General features: G+C 32.7%; 1 long non-coding RNA gene across 1 annotated transcript; it reads left to right on the forward strand.

Moving 5' to 3' along the window:
* Window positions 1–4,128: 4,128 nt before the first annotated feature.
* LOC143249752 (uncharacterized) lies at window positions 4,129–12,913 on the forward strand. Its single transcript, XR_013027928.1, has 3 exons — window positions 4,129–4,357; window positions 9,036–9,328; window positions 12,327–12,913. It is a non-coding gene; the product is annotated as an uncharacterized LOC143249752 (long non-coding RNA).
* Window positions 12,914–19,191: the final 6,278 nt, after the last annotated feature.

Consider the following 19,191-nt stretch of genomic DNA (forward strand, 5'->3'; position numbering starts at 1 on the left):
TTTGTGTAGTTTTGGACATTTATTATATGCTTATTTCGAATTTAGTGCAAAGTTACACGAAGGCTATCTGTGCTAGCCGTCCCTAACTTAGTAGTGTAAGACTCGAGGGAAGGCAGATAGTCATACCATCCACCGCCAACACTTGGGATATTTTCTTCACAAACGAATAATTGGATTGACTGTCACATTATAACGCTCCCACGGCTGAAAGGGCGAGCATGTTTGGTGTGGCAGGGATTCGCAACCCTCAGATTACGAGTCGAATGCCTTAACCACCTGGTCATGCCGGGTCCAGATGAATAAAAGTTGATTCTACGACATATCTTTTTAACTTTTGCATATCTGAAGCAGATGGAGAAGAAATGTTTCGTACAATTCTGTATGAAACCAATAATATTCAAGGATCGAATCCTCGTCACACCATACATGCTCGCCTTTTCAGCCGTGGGTGCTTTATAATGTGACGGCCAATCCCACAATTTGTTGGCAAAAGAGTAGCCCAATAGTTGACGGTGAGAGATAATGACTAGATGCCTTCTCTCTAGTCTTACACTGCTAAATTAAGGACGGGTAGCGCAGATAGCCCGCGTATAGTTTTGTGCGAAATTCAAACCAAACTGAACTTGTCGGTTATCCGACCAACTAATAACAAATGAAGTGATTTTGTGAAAAACTGAAATAGTGAAACATTTATATAATAAAAAAGTTCGGAATTTATATGCAGACATACAAGTTATACAAGATATACTAAATTCTTCAGAAGAAAGTCAGACATTGTGGAGTTCGGTCACAAAGGTATCTAAAAATAAGCAAATATATATTCTTAATCATGTCTTAAAAAGTTCGTATACTAAGTGTGTAATTATTTTGAATACGTACTTGATTTTTAACAGCGAACGAAAGCCCTCGTGTAGTTTTGCGAGAAATTCAAAAACCAACAAACAAACATTCATGAAGCTTTGCCACAGGGCGTTCAAAATACGACGTGCAAAATGCTTACATATTATGATGTCAACCGCAATTGAAGGGTTAATAAAGATGTGAACAATTCAAGAGAATGCTGTGAATGTCACTGAAGATATTTAATTGTCTTCTCAACGTCCTAGAGTGTATGAAAAAAATCCCAGTTAATATTTGTAAAAAAAAGAGAGATACCTACAATTTCAAGAGTTAGAGATAGTAATAAATTGCGTTAGGCCTAGTATTTTCAGGTCTTATAGTTTTATATATTAATCATTTATGTAAAGAATCAAAGTAGCATCACCTCTTACATGGTTCACTGCAGCGAAAATTAGCCACATACTGACCAAAAGCCTGCCAGCGAGTCAAATCACTTTCAAATCAAGTTGTATATTATAAAGGAATATCTCAATCTGTTTCTTTCAAATCGGATTAGGTTGTACAACTAAGATAGCTCAAACTGTTTCTTTGAAATCAAATTCAATTATTTGTTCTTTGGTCACCTTTATTATTTTCATTGGCTCGAATCAGATAATTCAGATGAGCAAAAGTAATTTTATACTACTTGAAAGGTTGATATTTAGCTTTAAGTGTAAGTACATCATCTATTAAAGTAACTACACAAATTATTTGGTTTTACTTAACTAAAACCATTAACCAATAAACCAGAATATCGTAAAATCTTAAATAATTTATTATATTATCAAAGTCATGTATCAGGAACTTCCAGTATTTATACACAGACTGAGAGTAATATAAAAGCATGGTTCTGAGAGATGCCTAATAACAGCTGAAAATTGTAGTAATGGAACATCAATTATGTCCTGCTTACATTTTGTATGAAATATTAGGAAAGTAGTTTTGTTCGAATTTTTAAAAATCACCCTAAAAACATCACAGCACGAACGATTCCTTACTCCATGTATTACTTCTCAGAATGGTTTATGGAACGTATGTTATCGGATGCGATGTTTCCAAGGAATCTGTCAACAACAATAAAATTATCACTAATGTACTTTATTACGTCCAAAATGTTACTATAAAATCTGTATTAACATTCGATGTCCTTCTTACCCTAATTTAAGAAATGAAAAGAAGGCACAAGAGCTCTTTTCCAATTATCAATGAAGTTTGGCTCATGCGCAGAAAGTTTCGAAATTTACAGCAAATGAAGTCGCTGTTGCCGTGACAACATTCTGTTCAACTACTTCTAGTTTTCGTTATTTTCCCCACCAGGTAAAAAGTTTTCCTGAAAAATTCTTATTACAAAACAATTATTCGCTATGCAAAAAGTTTCCAGTTTTTCATTATGCTCTTCAGTTTTCAAGGTAATTTCATATATTAGTGGAATTAGATTTTATACGCGTGTAATTTGAAGTTTATACTGAGCACCTAGTACGTTATAGTAAAACGAATTTTGTATATATAACTTAGCTAATCACTTGAGAAACACAGTTGACATTAAGTGAGTGTCAAACATTGTAAGAACCACATTGGTGTTGTGATGCAAACGAAAATTGATAAGCGTGTATGTTAGCACAAGAAAGGTTTCTAAAGTACCAGAAAAAATACAAAACTGAAAGATATTTCAGACGATAAGAATCTCAATGAATGCTTTCTTTATACAAACTGTATATGTATTCGGTTTAATTTTTCTGAAAATCGTAACACATCGAAGGTTATTATATTTTACACTTGTTACCGAGGTTGATGTACTCATAGCCTTGTACCTGTTTTTAAGTTTGACCTTATAGTTGATTTTCTTTCAATGTTTTTATCGGATTAAAATATGATCAGCCCAGCTGATGTTGTGAAACATTTCTTTAGTATCCTCATAGCAACATTTTGGACTGGAACTGCTAAGGAGTTAAAAAAGACCAACTTTAGGTAATGTTATTTGTTGTAAGATCAAATTTTGCAAACCATAACAATCATGCAAGACCCGAAATAAAGTGTTCTACAGGGATCAAAATATGGAAATGTACTGTTGCAGTTTTTACGATAAGTTAATTAAAACACAGAAACTTATTATAACAGTTTAAGTTAGGAATTTCTAAAAATTGTATGTTTTTAAAGTCAATGTTCCATAAACTCTAGGGTGGTTTAATGTTTTTTTTTCGTTATTCTTACATGTGTTTTGCCAGAAAAATGTAAATAATGTTCACTGGTTTCGTTTGACGAATATACGTTTATTTGTTGTATTTGCAATTCATTTTCTTAAGTCACAGAAAAACTGTACTACGTATAACATATATTTCTGAATATTTTATCTAAAGAATTACGAAGTTTGATGCTTGTGTTTCGATATATAGTGAAAATAAATAAATAAGTTAACAGAAACATGGGTAATTTGAGAGTTGTCTGTACAAAATGTCAATAAAACACATAAATTAGACCTTGATTGTGCTTGAACAAACTTTTATGTGTATTTCTTAACTCCATACGATTTGTTTATCTTGAATCGTCATATTTCAATGTCTGTTTATGACAGTAATTTTACTGTAAAAATGAGCCATTATGTGTAAGTTTTAGTATCTATCACACAAAGTTTGCTAGCTCGATAACTGTAATACTGTAGTGTTTGGCACAGTAACTGAAAAGTGTCTGACGGTGCACATGAGCTATTTTCCTACAAGAAGGATAATAAACATCATGAAATAGGACAAGTTTCCATTTTCTATGAGCTTCTGACTTTGAATTTAAAAAGGAAGAGTCGTAGCAGAATGTATCTTATCAATGTCTTTTTCTCAACAAATAGTATTAATCAATCCGAAAATTGTGTATAATGAAATATTACATCACTATAAACCTAAAACATTTACAAGCTTCATGAACATCTCGAACCAAAGTAAATATATATTTTTGGCCAAAAATTATATATGAAAATAATTGTAATAAATACTTAACTTTTGAAATTCAGAATTGCTTTGTTTCACTTTGGTTCAAAGATCTTATAAAATTGCCTGGTTGTACCTATTAATATGATAGTTTACCAGATATTGACTATGTTACTGTAGCAAAGGAAACCTTCAAAAGCAGATCCATTTCAATAAACAACATTATTTGAGCTGATTCCGTGTTAGAAGACGACTAACACAGGGTACCATTACTCGAGTTACCATATGGTAGGTAGCTTAGTTCATCCTTTTGGCTAGATGCCAAACAGCAGTGATAACTAAAACTTGCTGTTCCAATTGTTGAAATGATATAAATGAGAAGGGTTTCAGATTCATAGAAAGAAAAAAACACCTGTTTTAATCGTGGGAAATTTGATGGCAAAAATGTCTTTTTTCTGTCTTCGCAGAAGCTCAAAAGTCTACTAAGTTTTCCTGATAATTGTCAGCCGTCTCAAGGAAGCCGAGAGACCATAAATGTTCTCAAGGTCTACTGATACAAGGTTAGTAAAAATTGTTAATTTAAAAAGAGAGAACAGGAATTGTCAAAATTATCGCAACAAATTTAATCAAAATGCAAAGATTATATTTTCAAGTTTACACTAGGGACTCTGAAGAGTAAACAAATAGGGATTGTTTACATTATTTTTTCAAGCTACAAATTTTGATTCCACCAAAATTGATAAGTATTGTAAACATGGAATCAAAATAGGGATTTTCAGTTTCAAGATGTAATTTTTGCATTTTGATTAAATTTGTTTCTGTACTTTTTTTGACAGTTACCGTTTCCCTTTATACATTAACAATTTTAGTAATCTTGTTTTTTAAGTTTTTATATCCATTTATGTAATATAAATTCTAAGCCACAAACATGCATATGTGTTCATTTGGATGTTAAATGTTTTTCAACATTTTACTGCTCTGTTGGTTATTTTTCATCCAATCATTACACTGAACATAGTTAAAATAAATAACAAGCGTAAAACAAAAAATAAACAAAAGTACTGGTGTGCACCTACAACAAACAAAATGTAAAACTCTTCTCAACCTTGAGACTGTAACGATATAGATTTAATGACCAACCCGGCTTCTATCAACGTCACAGCTTAATGTAACAAAAAACGAGCAGATACAAAGCAGTCGCACCAGAACGAAATAATTTTTTTAATTTTTTAATAAATTAATGCAATATAAATAGAAGTAGTAACATGTTTATCTTGTTACGTGTACATGACACATATATGTTCTTCAATATCTTGCTTTGAACAAGTGTTTGCTGGAATATGGTGACACAAATAATGCATGCATAATAGACAAAAGTGACGCATTTATTGTAATTCGTCAATAATCGACAACATTTACAACCGATACTTTAACGTCAACTAATTAAAATAGCAATAGCTATATGGAAGTGTTATATGCAGTGGTAAGAAATCCTGAATACGAACTCACAATTGAAACTAACTACAAGAAACAACAGAAAGAATCACCCCGTCGTCTGAGTACAAAAATCAACTATGTAAAAGCTTCTGGAATATAGTCGTGGAATTCTAGGTAGATACATCAGACCAGAGTAGCTATATATAGTCGTGGAATTCTAGGTAGATACATCAGACTAGAGTAGCTATATATAGTCGTGGAATTCTAGGTAGATACATCAGACTAGAGTAGCTATATATAGTCCTGGAATTCCAGGTAGATACATCAGACTAGAGTAGCTATATATAGTCGTGGAATTCTAGGTAGATAGATCAGACTAGAGTAGCTATATATAGTCGTGGAATTCTAGGTAGATATATCAGACTAGAGTAACTATATATAGTCGTGGAGTTCCAGGTAGATACATCAGACAAGAGTAGCTATATATAGTCGTGGAATTCTAGGTAGATACATCAGACTAGAGTAGCTATATATAGTCCTGGAATTCCAGGTAGATACATCAGACTAGAGTAGCTATATATAGTCGTGGAATTCTAGGTAGATACATCAGACTAGAGTAGCTATATATAGTCGTGGAATTCTAGGTAGATACATCAGACTAGAGTAGCTATATATAGTCCTGGAATTCCAGGTAGATACATCAGACTAGAGTAGCTATATATAGTCGTGGAATTCTAGGTAGATAGATCAGACTAGAGTAGCTATATATAGTCGTGGAATTCTAGGTAGATACATCAGACTAGAGTAGCTATATATAGTCGTGGAATTCCAGGTAGATACATCAGACTAGAGTAGCTATATATAGTCGTGGAATTCTAGGTAGATACATCAGACTAGAGTAGCTATATATAGTCGTGGAATTCTAGGTAGATACATCAGACTAGAGTAGCTATATATAGTCGTGGAATTCTAGGTAGATACATCAGACTAGAGTAGCTATATACAGTCGTGGAATTCTAGGTAGATACATCAGACTAGAGTAGCTATATATAGTCCTGGAATTCCAGGTAGATACATCAGACTAGAGTAGCTATATACAGTCGTGGAATTCTAGGTAGATACATCAGACTAGAGTAGCTATATATAGTCGTGGAATTCTAGGTAGATACATCAGACTAGAGTAGCTATATATAGTCGTGGAATTCTAGGTAGATACATCAGACTAGAGTAGCTATATACAGTCGTGGAATTCTAGGTAGATACATCAGACTAGAGTAGCTATATACAGTCGTGGAATTCTAGGTAGATACATCAGACTAGAGTAGCTATATATAGTCGTGGAATTCTAGGTAGATACATCAGACTAGAGTAGCTATATACAGTCGTGGAATTCTAGGTAGATACATCAGACTAGAGTAGCTATATATAGTCCTGGAATTCCAGGTAGATACATCAGACTAGAGTAGTTATATACAACAACAAATTCAGGAATCTTTCACGTAGTAGTTCTCAATCAATACGCTAGAAAATGCAAGAGTTGAAGTTTCCAACTAACGCACACGTTAGAAAAATCCCGGATTTTTTTACGGTGGAAAGTGGAGAAATTTTGCAGCACAACAGAATTTAGGAGGTTCAACTAAGTTTAGACCTACTATCTCAGTTTTGCAAACTTCCATTGTGATCCCACACCACAATAGATACCACTTGCAATAGTTTTATAGTGGGTTCATAATAAGGATTTTTGGCTTGAACAAACTGTCAGCATTAAATCTACAACCTTGTTTACCTGTTCTTTTTGCGATCCATATATGATTATTTTAAATTTTTAATTATCTTATATGTCGGCTTTGTACAAATGTGCTTAGAGTAAGAAACACAACCACTGTTAAACGTATACAGAATTCTACCATTTTTATATAAAATAATTACATCTAAAACGCTGCGTCTTTCACGAAAGCTTTGTTGTCGTTCAAAGTAGTTATTCACTGGCTTTGTGCCTGAGGTTTCGAATAAACACGCATCGTATAAAAAACAACAACAAAAAACATTTGCTAAGAACAACATAACATTTATTAGGCTGTAGGCTTGTGAAACAGTAGTTTAATAATAACAATATAAACAAACTGCAAATTGGAAAACCACTATCATGGTTCATGATAAACTAGCAAAGCTCTGGATCATGTCTGCAAATGATCTAGGAGAAAACAGACGTCTCTCTATTTCTTTATGTATGGTGGTTAGAACAATGTCGAATAGACTTGGTACGGACCTATAAATGAACATGGATTAGAGTAGAGTTCTTGACTGATACAAAGGTAGTTAGACTAAGTTTAATCACGAATCGTATGTCTCCACTTTGTATACTAACGCTCTGACCAATAAATACAAAGTTTTTCCTCACAAATGATGATAAAGTTTTCTATGAATGGGAAATCGACTTCAAATTATCTTTAAAACCAATGTATGAGAATTGTCATCACAGATTTAGGCTAAAGTCACAACATTCTTGATAGAGATGTGCTGCAGAAGTTATCTATCACCATAACCTGTTGACCAGGTGAAATGCAGCTCTGTGGTGAACCATGAGATGTCAGCCCAAGTAGGGCACAAGCGCAGTAGATTGGATGAATGCATGTAAACAATGATGTCATAGTCTCATTAAATATAAAAGTTTGTAGTGTTCCAAAGAATAATCTCAGGCGGTAACGTAAGTTAATTCTGTGGTTGAAATGGTTAGAATATAATAAATATTTTAATTTTAGTTTGTAAGAAGTAGGAATGACAGTGCATGAAGAAGTTACAGCTGCGTGTCCAACCGAGGTCACCAGTGTAAGTTCGGATAGGAAATCTGAGTTGAAACAGGCAGGAGGCTGTTAAGAAAATTTGCCGATGTATTTGTTGGATCAGATAACTGTTTGATACAGATGCATCCTACAAAAACATCCTTGATTCATGTAAAACTTACTAAAAGTGTCGTTTTTGTGCAATTAACTCTTACATAAGAAAAGATACCATATGAATAAAACTGTTTAATTTGGCACATGTTTTTGTTGATCAACAAACTATCAACTCTGATGGAGGTAATTAGTGGACAATGGTGGTAAGTATAACTAATAAAGTGCAAAGCTTCTATGTTTAGTAATTTTTATACAAACATTTTTTAAATAATACCTATTAATAATAAAGTATTACGAAATCATTATTATTATATAAATAAATTCTGCGTAGGCAGTTTTTGATAAATTGAAACTGAAACCACAATGGTCACCTTTAATTTACTCTTTATTCTAAACCTTCGTTCGAGATCCTTGTTGTTAAATAAATAACTTTAGTTTTCATCACTTAAACGTGGTTTAGAGAGAAAAATACATTGTAAAATAAGGTTTAATCCCAAGCAAAAGTATACACAAAGTGTGACAAATATAGAAACAAAGATTCCATATAATGAAAAGGAGAAACGAAGATGTGCAAATAACCAGCTGACAAATTATAGTATTGTTGAAAGTAAAACAACCGTGACCTTAACATGACCCCACTAACAGGTATATTTAATTACGGTATTAGAATTGTGGCAAATACTTGATGATCGAAAGTAATAGATTAACGGTGGTAAAAGAAACTCCGTGTAAACTAAATAGGTCATCGACCTTCGACATGCTAACGTTACTTTTAGTCAGATAAAATACATTTTAAGAACTTTTCTATAAATGTGATTGAATATAAGACGATTGCTTCAGATCAAAGTATTTGAATAGAAAGATAATTTAATTTTATTCAATAAATATATAACATTAATTGCAGGTGAACTAACTCCATTCGAACAGTATTTTCTTGAATCTCTGTGTGGTCAAATGGCATGCTCTGATGACGTCACTCGAGGAATCTGAAGTTCAGGTCACCCTAGGGCTGACACCAAATGTAGATGTCATTCATATTTAAGAAATATTGCCCAACGTGTTACCCACATACGAGTTATTGTAATTTCATACATACCATTCTGTAGTCAGCTTAGATTTTCCAACTTCAAAAATCACAGCCAAACACTTATATGAACGAGGAACATACTGTGTAAAAAACAAACTGTACTTTTAAAGGTAAGATCTGATATTTAATCAAGTGTGGAAAATTAAGAGTTGTAATAATAGGTTGATTTACATAGGCATTTCAAAATGTCCTGCGTGAATAGTAAACATTTATTAGTGAGGTTAAGTTTAAGTTACATACATTTTAAAACTTTGATCATATTTGTATATTAGAACTTAAACAGTTTTAAAAAAAAATATTACATTGAAATTAACTGTGTATTTATCTCTTAGAATTGGTTGGTTGGTTGTTTGGCCTTTTATGGTGCAAAGCAACTAGGTTATGTACGCCTAACTTCGAACTGTATCTTATAAAGAACAATACCACTAAATATTACACAAAATAAAAAAGTTCATACAACTATCAATATAGTTGTTTTATTCTTAAGCTTCAGTGTACGCTTAACTAAAAAAACACTAAAAGTTACGATAATATTTATCAGTATAACCGGCTAGTTAGATAATGTTTGAAAATTATTGAAGAAAAGAAACAGTAAACAACTTATTCGGACACACGTCAGGTTGAATTTTAATGGTAAGTTCGTTTTATTGGTCTTTTACTTATAGCCCAGAGATGTCCGATCAGTTTTCAGTTTAATTCGTAGACCATTATATTTACTCTAGCAAGTCGTACTTTGTGTCTTTGTATCGTTGTGCATCGTTATTAATCGTAAGAGTTTGTTCAACATTTGGTGATTTTACTGGCAAACTAATTTTATTTTTCTATGGTCATATTTGTAATGTCATTTTTATTTTTTATTTGACGTAATTTATACAATATATTTAACTGAATAAGTAAACGTTTGTTATACTATTGTCTAGCTTCTGTACTCTGTTTTATGTAATGCATTGTATGACTTTGAATTCTACCCCTATACGAATACAGCTATATCTATTTGTAATAACAACAATAAGTGAAATATTATGCTATAAAAAATAACAACTTAAAAAAACACACTTAATTTCAGAGTTAAACCACTATAATTCAAAATTATCCTGATATTTTCATCAGATACTCATGTGAGTGTTTTTTTCTTCTGATTTATAATACTTTATTTGGTTGCAAACTTTATTTTTATTGCCCTAACTACCAGCCTTTCTGTGACTATAATCAACTCAACTTTTCTTAAAATAAAAAATATTCATTAATAAATAACTATGAAACTTTCCTTAACAAAAAAATCTTCCTACTACAAAATGCTAGCATGCTATAAAATGTCTAGTAATATTGAAAATATAGTAAGTAGTAATAAATGCATAATATTTACTTTTATTTGTTAATTAATCCAAATGTAATTGCTTCACAATTTTGCGAAAAATATCATCCGAGGATTAGCTGTGTGAAACCATAAATACATAAATGTTTCGGCAAATTATAGTCTTTGGATCTGGCTAGTGTATTTTTAGATGGTGATTTTATAATTTCGTCTGATACTGTGTTGTGTGGTATCAGCATACCTTCAGGGTGTACCAAGTGTTAATACTGTGGTCGAGGCGACCCCCACTGGCCATACCAAAATTGTGTAGGTTAATGGGAAATTAAAAATATAAAGTACTAATCATCTCAATCAAAATATTTTTGCTGTATGTTTACTTGTAACATGTCATTTAGGAATATATGAAAGTTCATTGTCACATACACTATGTTGTGTGATTCAGTATAGTGCTGTACGATTACTTGTAACTTGATATTTTAGAATAAAGTCAATAAATGAGAGTTCATTGTCATATATGTTTCTTTTCTTTGTTTCTAAATCAATTCCATGAAATTTACGTTGCAGTAACAAGGAAAAGTTTACTTAGGGTTGGGTTTAAGTCACTGTTATTTAGTCGATCATCACCCCCCCCCAAAAAAAAAAAAATCCTGTATTCACCACTGAGTGACATTAGCTCGTGCAGTGCTAACGGAAACAAAAGTAACAAAAACAATTAGTGTAGCTAGTGTTGCTTCAAGTAAATGCAAGAATATTAGATTTTACGTTTTTACTAATAAACAAATGAAAGAACTTCATTAAGCATTTTTCGTGCTATTGAATAGTAGGATTTTACCGCCACCATTATAGCACACTCACCATTACAAAATGCGTAAAGCGTTTTTGGGGCAGTAGGCTGCGAACCTTAAACACCTGGTTCCAAAGTTCGAGCACGCTATTCACTAGGCCTGACCCAACTTGAATTATAAGTGAGACTTTAGGAGATCACAACATTTACTCCAACTGAAGTATATTTTCTATCGCCCACACACACAGATATAAATGCTTGGCTCAACTACCAGCAAGCACAGTCTCTACACAATTAATCATCTTAATTATTTAAGGACTTGCATACAGTTCAAATGACATATTTTAAATACAAGGTAAATTCATATATTAGAATATATTTCTGTGAAACGTACCAAGGTCGATCATCCAACCATCACAATGCATCCAGTATATTCCTAAGTCTCATTACGAATCTCATCGTCTTCACCCTAAAGTTTGATAACGAGCAGATTACACAACACTGTGTGGAATAATTATAATGCATCTATATTTCAACTCTTTTTATGCTCAGAGCTGTCTATATTATGTTGTTATCAAGTCTAAACATAGTTGTTAGATTTCCCATCTCGTTCCCCTCAACTACAAGCCAGGAATACCAATCACGGCAATGAGTAATTTTGACTAATGTCCCCCAATAGTTGTTTTTGTGTTATAATTTTTCACAGGGAAAGCAGTAGTATTTTTAGGAGTGGAAGTCACCGACTACCTGTAGCTACAGCCGTGTGTATAACTGTAGTACAAATAAGAAAAGTAAAACGAATTGTTGGTAATTTGTTTCCAATTTCACAATCCACCTTCCTTCCATAAAATGGCCTCACAAAATTGTTCCTCTTTAATGCCCTCTGTGAGCTCTACTAAGCTTCACGATTACACAGAAACCTACTAAAAAGAAAACGCAAAATGCTCTTAAAAGATAATTTGATATTTTTGGTATGTTTCTTCTTCATTCAGTTTCTTTTGTTTTATAGAATAACTAGTGACCGAAAAATATGAAGTCACACATACCGATAATATTCGTTGTGCTGACCTGCGCTGTTCTGTATATAACATCAGTGGAAGAGACTAATCATGCTTTCACCCCAAGGACTATCTTTCAGGACGACCAGCAAGTGCTAGTTATTTTTAAGCCCGTCCTAGCCATGAGTTTTCCCGATTTTTCAACTTGGAACTTTCTAGGATTACGAAATGCAAGAAATATGCAGAACTGGAACTTCAGAGATTTGTCTGAAAATCAACATAATAATGCCACCATAGGTCGGGAGAACAAGGCAGTATTCGACAGTCAGTTGTTTGGTGTTGTCCTTCAATTTTCATTTCCCTTTGCTCTTCCTATAGTAGATGACTATAAAGATCCAGAAACAAATACATTTCAGGAAAACGGAAGGTCACTGGAAGAATTTTCAGACAAGATTCGTCCCCTAACTGTTATGCTACCCTCTGGAGAGGAATTGTCGCTCAAGAGTGCCTGGAGTCAAAATTCGGGGAAAATCGCTATCTGCAAATTATTAAATAGTTACAAAGACAAATCTTCGGTTGTGGAAACGCTACTTACTATACTCAGGTAATTAATTTAACTTGGATGTCAAGTATTATTATTATTATGATTCTGAAATGTAATGAACTGGATTCCCTTTCTAGTGGTTTTAAACCTAACTTTACTTCCGTGAAGGAATGCTGTTTCATTGAAATTAAGTAAATGTCTTTTTAGACATGAAAATTTATTTATTTTTTTCCTTTGTTACATGAACAAAAACACCCAAAATACCAAAAAAAAAATGTTTGTTTTTTGAATTTCGTGTAAAGCTACACGAGGGCTATCTGCGCGAGATGTCCCTAATTTAGCAGTGTAAGACTAGAGGAAGGCAGCTAGTCGTCACCACCCACCACCAACCCTTGAGCTACTCTTTTACCAACGGATTGATCGTAACACTATAATGCACCCACGGCTGGAAGGGCGAGCATGTTTGATATGACTGGGATTCGAACTCGAGACCCTCAAATTACAAATCGACTGCTTTAACCACCTGACCATGACGGGCCTGTAATAAACATGAAAATACTTTAAGGGAATTTACTTTTTAAAATTAATCACAATAACAAGTATACTCTGAATAAACGTTTTTATTTCTTATGAAGGAATCAACTTGCCTCATTGTGGTATATTAAACTTGTCTCATTGAACAAAGGAATCACATGCTCGTAGGCTTAACCTATAAATTAAGCTAATTAGCACAAAACATTTTACGCATTTTAGGAATATAGTTTGATTTCAAGCGTTTACTCCTGGCCAAGGATAGTGGTGGTGTCCACAAGTCGAGGTATTCATGCCCCGTTTTTTTGGGAAGAATGGTAACATAAGGCAGATAGTTACCACACCTATAATGCAATTATGGCGAGTACAATGTACCACGACATGGAAGCGAAGAAATAAAAAATATTCTTAACCATAAAGCTACCGGTTTGGTTTTATACTGTCCATTACTAGTTGTGTCTGGATATTTCGTCATATTGAGTAACGTTATGTTTTTATCTGTTCCAGCAAGTGTGTAGAGAACCGACCAAACATTTGAGTAAAATCAGTCATTTTCTATATAAAACACACGTGAGACTGCATTAAGGATTAGTTGTACTAATTTCAATATTTATAGTGCTTGTCTTTGCATTGGTTTGTGCGATTCAGATGTTATAAGTGATCTTATAACAAATAAAGGACACTTAAGCACAGATTATTTATAAGACATATTTGACAAGTCCATGGATATAGATCACATAAGTAATTTTATATGAAATTATAAAAATTCCTTTAAAACATGAATTTTTAGTTATTCACATTAACCATTTTGTACTTACATTTCCCTTTCTTTGATGACGCTAAACTAATATATTTTCATTTTCCTTTCTTTGATGATGCTAAACTAATAGATTTTCATTTTCCTTTCTTTGATGATGCTAAACTAATAGATTTTCATTTCCCTTTCTTTGGTGATACTAGACTAATAGATTTTCATTTCTCTTTCTTTGATGATGCTAAACTAATATATTTTTCATTTCCCTTTATTTGAAGATGCTAAACTAATATATTTTTCATTTCCCTTTCTTTGAAGATGCTAAACTAATATATTTTTCATTTCCCTTTCTTTGAAGATGCTAAACTAATATATTTTTCATTTCCCTTTCTTTGAAGATGCTAAACTAATAGATTTTCATTTCCCTTTCTTTGATGACGCTAAACTAATATATTTTCATTTTCCTTTCTTTGATGATGCTAAACTAATAGATTTTCATTTTCCTTTCTTTGATGATGCTAAACTAATAGATTTTCATTTCCTTTCTTTGGTGATACTAGACTAATAGATTTTCATTTCTCTTTCTTTGATGATGCTAAACTAATATATTTTCATTTCCTTTCTTTGAAGATGCTAAACTAATATATTTTCATTTCCTTTCTTTGGTGATACTAGACTAATATATTTTCATTTCCTTTCTTTGATGATGCTAAACTAATATATTTTTCATTTCCCTTTCTTTGAAGATGCTAAACTAATATATTTTTCATTTCCCTTTCTTTGAAGATGCTAAACTAATATATTTTTCATTTCCCTTTCTTTGGTGATACTAGACTAATATATTTTTCATTTCCCTTTCTTTGATGATGCTAAACTAATATATTTTTCATTTCCCTTTCTTTGAAGATGCTAAACTAATATATTTTTCATTTCCCTTTCTTTGAAGATGCCAAACTAATATATTTTTCATTTCCCTTTCTTTGATGATACTAGACTAATATATTTTTCATTTCCCTTTCTTTGGTGATACTAGACTAATATATTTTTCATTTCCCTTACTTCCCATACCTCCTGAATCTCGACGAAAACGTTTCCATGGCTGCTGCTTTTACTGTTTTAGTACAGAAGAGGTTAATGTTTTGTTGGGCATGGTTTGACAAAGGGTCTTTTCCTGCATGCTTCCCTTAGTTTTTCTCTGGCAGATACATAAAGGGAATGGTCTTACCATGCAGTTTCTTTGCTTCTGCTATCCATGTAGGGGCCAGCCTCTAATCTTAATGAACAAAATGCTTGCTTTAATTAGTAAATGTCTCACTAAAACTACTGTGTAGTGTCAAGTGTGTTATAATTACACTTACACTTTTATCTGTTTGCATTACACGTTGTGTAAACTCATTTTTTTCTTTTATGGATTTTGTATAGCTCACATCATCACCTTGTATTCAAATATTTACGAAAATTTTGAGAACACAAATCTGACAAAAGAAGTAGCTATTGAGGTTAAAGAGTATTGATGCTACAGTGTATTCTCCAGGTACATTGTGTTTTCATTTTATGAACTGTTCTTCTCTCACATATTATTTTTGAGTCAACATCTAACGCTTATACAGAGACTATGACAATCAAAATAGACATGAGGAAACCATACACAAGTCTACAAAAAAATTATACATTTTATTTATTTTCTTCTGCTTGAAAAGTTCAGTGATTTTTCAGTCGCAACACTAAGGTGTTTATATTGTAATCGTTTTTTTGTCTTCGATTTGTCTTTCCGTGTTTTTACAGATTGATTCCAGATATCGTACGTGAAGACTTGGAAAACGTATTACCAGAGGACATCTACGTTATGACATCAGCAGCTAGTGAATGTGAAAAACAAACCAAAACATTTTTTGTTTAGTGAAGCGTGTAAAGATGTGTAAATAATAACTTTAACAAATATCACAGTTAAATAAAATGTTAAACAATCTAGAATTACCTGCTGGCTTAATACTTCCTACGAAATATTTTAAATTTAATTATATAATACTAATAATATAAATGCTAGGTAATTGAACTAGTACTAAAATTAATACATTTATTATTCACAAAACTGAACATGGCTATCTTGACCGATCTCTTCGTTACATAAATCACAACACTTGTAATGTGTTTGTTATTTTCCATTTGCTTCTGAACTGTTCTTAAATAGAAGACATCACACATACGTTCCAGTATTCATACGTGATAATAAAGAATGCTGCATAACATATGCTTGTTTTACTTCCAAACAATTTGTTTATCTGATGTTAAAAGATCTAGAAGCCACAGATATTCAATTGAATATGTTTGCAATTTTATACAGAGAGTTGAACGTCATGTAATTAAACCCGCTAGGTGACAGCACTGATTATCATGATTACGTAAGCTATTTTAGAGGAAAAAAAAGCAAAAATACGGGTTTAGAAGATTTGGTGTATGACGTGAAAAGTAAAGGCTTCATTAGGTATACACCTTTTTTACTGGCCGTTTAAAAGACAAAAAAGGCTATATCACAAAAAAATGATGAAATATGATATTTTTGTTGAGGCTTTGCTTTTCTAAGAGCAATAACAGATACGTAACTAAATTTATACTAGGTTTTTAATTGTGGAACATATACTGAGTTTCTGAAGTAAAACTCCATTATATAAAGTTTAAACCGAAGCGAATCTATCGTACAAAAAAGGGCTGAAAGGGGATTTGACTTAGTTGTAAGGGATTTCTCAGTAATGAGTGGTTAAGGCACTCGACTCGTAATTCGAGGATCGATGGTTCTAATCCCCATCACACCAAAGATGCTCACCCTTTCAGCCGTGGGGGCGTTATAATGTAACGGTCAATCCACTATTCGTTGGTAAAAGAATAGCTCCACAGTTGGCAGTGGGTGGTGATAACTAGCTGCCTTTCCTCTAGTCTTACACTGCTAAATTAGGGACGGCTAGTGCAGATATCCCTCGAATAGCTTTGCGCGAAATTAAAAACAAACCAAAACAAATTTCTCAGTAAATACCAAAATTAAAGTCAACACGACGCCTAAAAGGTTAAAACAAGTACAATATGTTTTCACTTTCTAATACCTCAGAGTCGGACCACTTTATTTAGCACAATACAGAACTTGAACTCATGACTTTTGCTTAACCAATAAGTGCATATTTTCCTCCATTTAATACACACACAGTGTTAAAATAAGTGTTAAAATGAGGAATAAAAAACAGAAGTTGACTTAATGTTAACATGTGAGTAATTTTGTTAAAATTCCTCTCATAATAAACTGTACTTATTTCTCCTAAATAAGGTATCTATACTTACGTAATTTGATTTTGAAACTTCACGGAAACATAGATCTGTATTTTATTAAAAAAATAATAAATCACATCAGATGAGAAAACTGGTCAAGTAATCTTTGGTTTTGAGACGAGCCGAAGAGCGAAAATTGTTTCTGAAACACTCTATTCAGATTCTGGAGATGTGACTTATCTTGTACGTTTGGTACAAAGACTCTGCCACATAAAGGTTCATGTGACTCATACCATTCTATGTTATATATATATAAACAGATTCCCGGTGAGACAGCGAGAAGTTTATGAAGTTACAACGCCAAAGTCCAGGAACGATTCTCCACAGTAAACACAACAGATAACAGTGTAGCTTTGCTTTGAAAACATATAAAAAATCTAGTCAAATATTCAACTATATATAAATCAAGGTAATTATATTATGTGTTTATAAACTGTATGATTATTATTTGAAAACCTTTTTTATATTCACAGCAAGACTGTCAAAAACACGTGACACAAAAAGCTTACTGTCGTTGCTTCATCAATAGCGTATTTCAAAGGTACTTTACTAGAAAAATGGTTATCACAGTCTGTATGAAATATTGTTGAAAACAAAAAATAAGTTTTACTATTCACGTACTAAGAGACAGTTAACATAGTATGTAACTTTAAGATTAAAGCTTCAAGACGAATTTTATTAAATTTGTTCATAAACCATTGTACTTTTGAATCTGAAATATAACATTGATCCAGCAACTGATTTGATCTCCTTTACTGAAGATAATTGAGTTTTAACTATTACAAATTTAGACACAGCATAAATCATTTCGAACCCTTTAATCCAATGCTATCATGAGCTATTAGGTTGTCCAGACATAAATGTCGTTTTTGAACTGCAAAGTTTGGAAAAGTTTAAACCAATATTGTAAAACATGTTTTAATCAAAATAAGCATCATTTGCTTCAACACACTTTTGCCAACATGTAATGATGCTATTAATATCCCTGCAATAGAAATCAGAGTTTATATAATTAATGAACTCCCTGAAAGCTTCTTTTGAAGCTGCCTGGTTTTGAAAGAGTTTATTATTCAAAAAGTTGTCAAGGTGCTTGAAAAAATGAAAATATGTAGGGGAAAGTTCTGGAAAATAAGATGGATGAGGCAGAATCTCGATTCCTAATTCGTTCAATTTTTGGAGCATCATCCTTGACAGGTCTCATAACGCTGATTTAGTTGATCTTCAGTCAGCTCATGCGGAACCCACTTATCCAACTTTTTCATCTTTCCAATCGCACTCAGGTGATTGGCAATGCTTGACTTGCTTGTGCCTAGCTTTTCTGCAAGCTCACGTACTGTTGTGCGAGGGTCTGTCTCAACTACTTCCCTTAATGTGTTTTCATCTAAGAATGGCTTCCTTCCACGACTTTTGTGGTCTTCATGACTTTCATCTCCATGTCGAAATCTGTGTAGTTTCGCTAGCTTTTCGTCCAAGTTTGAAGTCATAAAGGAAGATCAAACGAAAGTCCTTGTCCATGCTGCCTTGGGGTTGCAAAGCTTACTCTGAGTAGAGTTGGAACAGCAAATAATGAAGACACCTTGTAAGCGATTACACAAACGATAAGTTACTGAAAATTCAGCTTCTAAATGTCATCGTAGGAATTCCGACATTTATTTCTGGACAACCTAATATTTACATGATATATCCCTACTGTTTTCGTGGTATGTAAAGTTACAACACTTACATGATA

This window comes from Tachypleus tridentatus, chromosome 1 (assembly GCF_004210375.1).
Source record: "Tachypleus tridentatus isolate NWPU-2018 chromosome 1, ASM421037v1, whole genome shotgun sequence".
Lineage (NCBI taxonomy): Eukaryota > Metazoa > Arthropoda > Merostomata > Xiphosura > Limulidae > Tachypleus > Tachypleus tridentatus.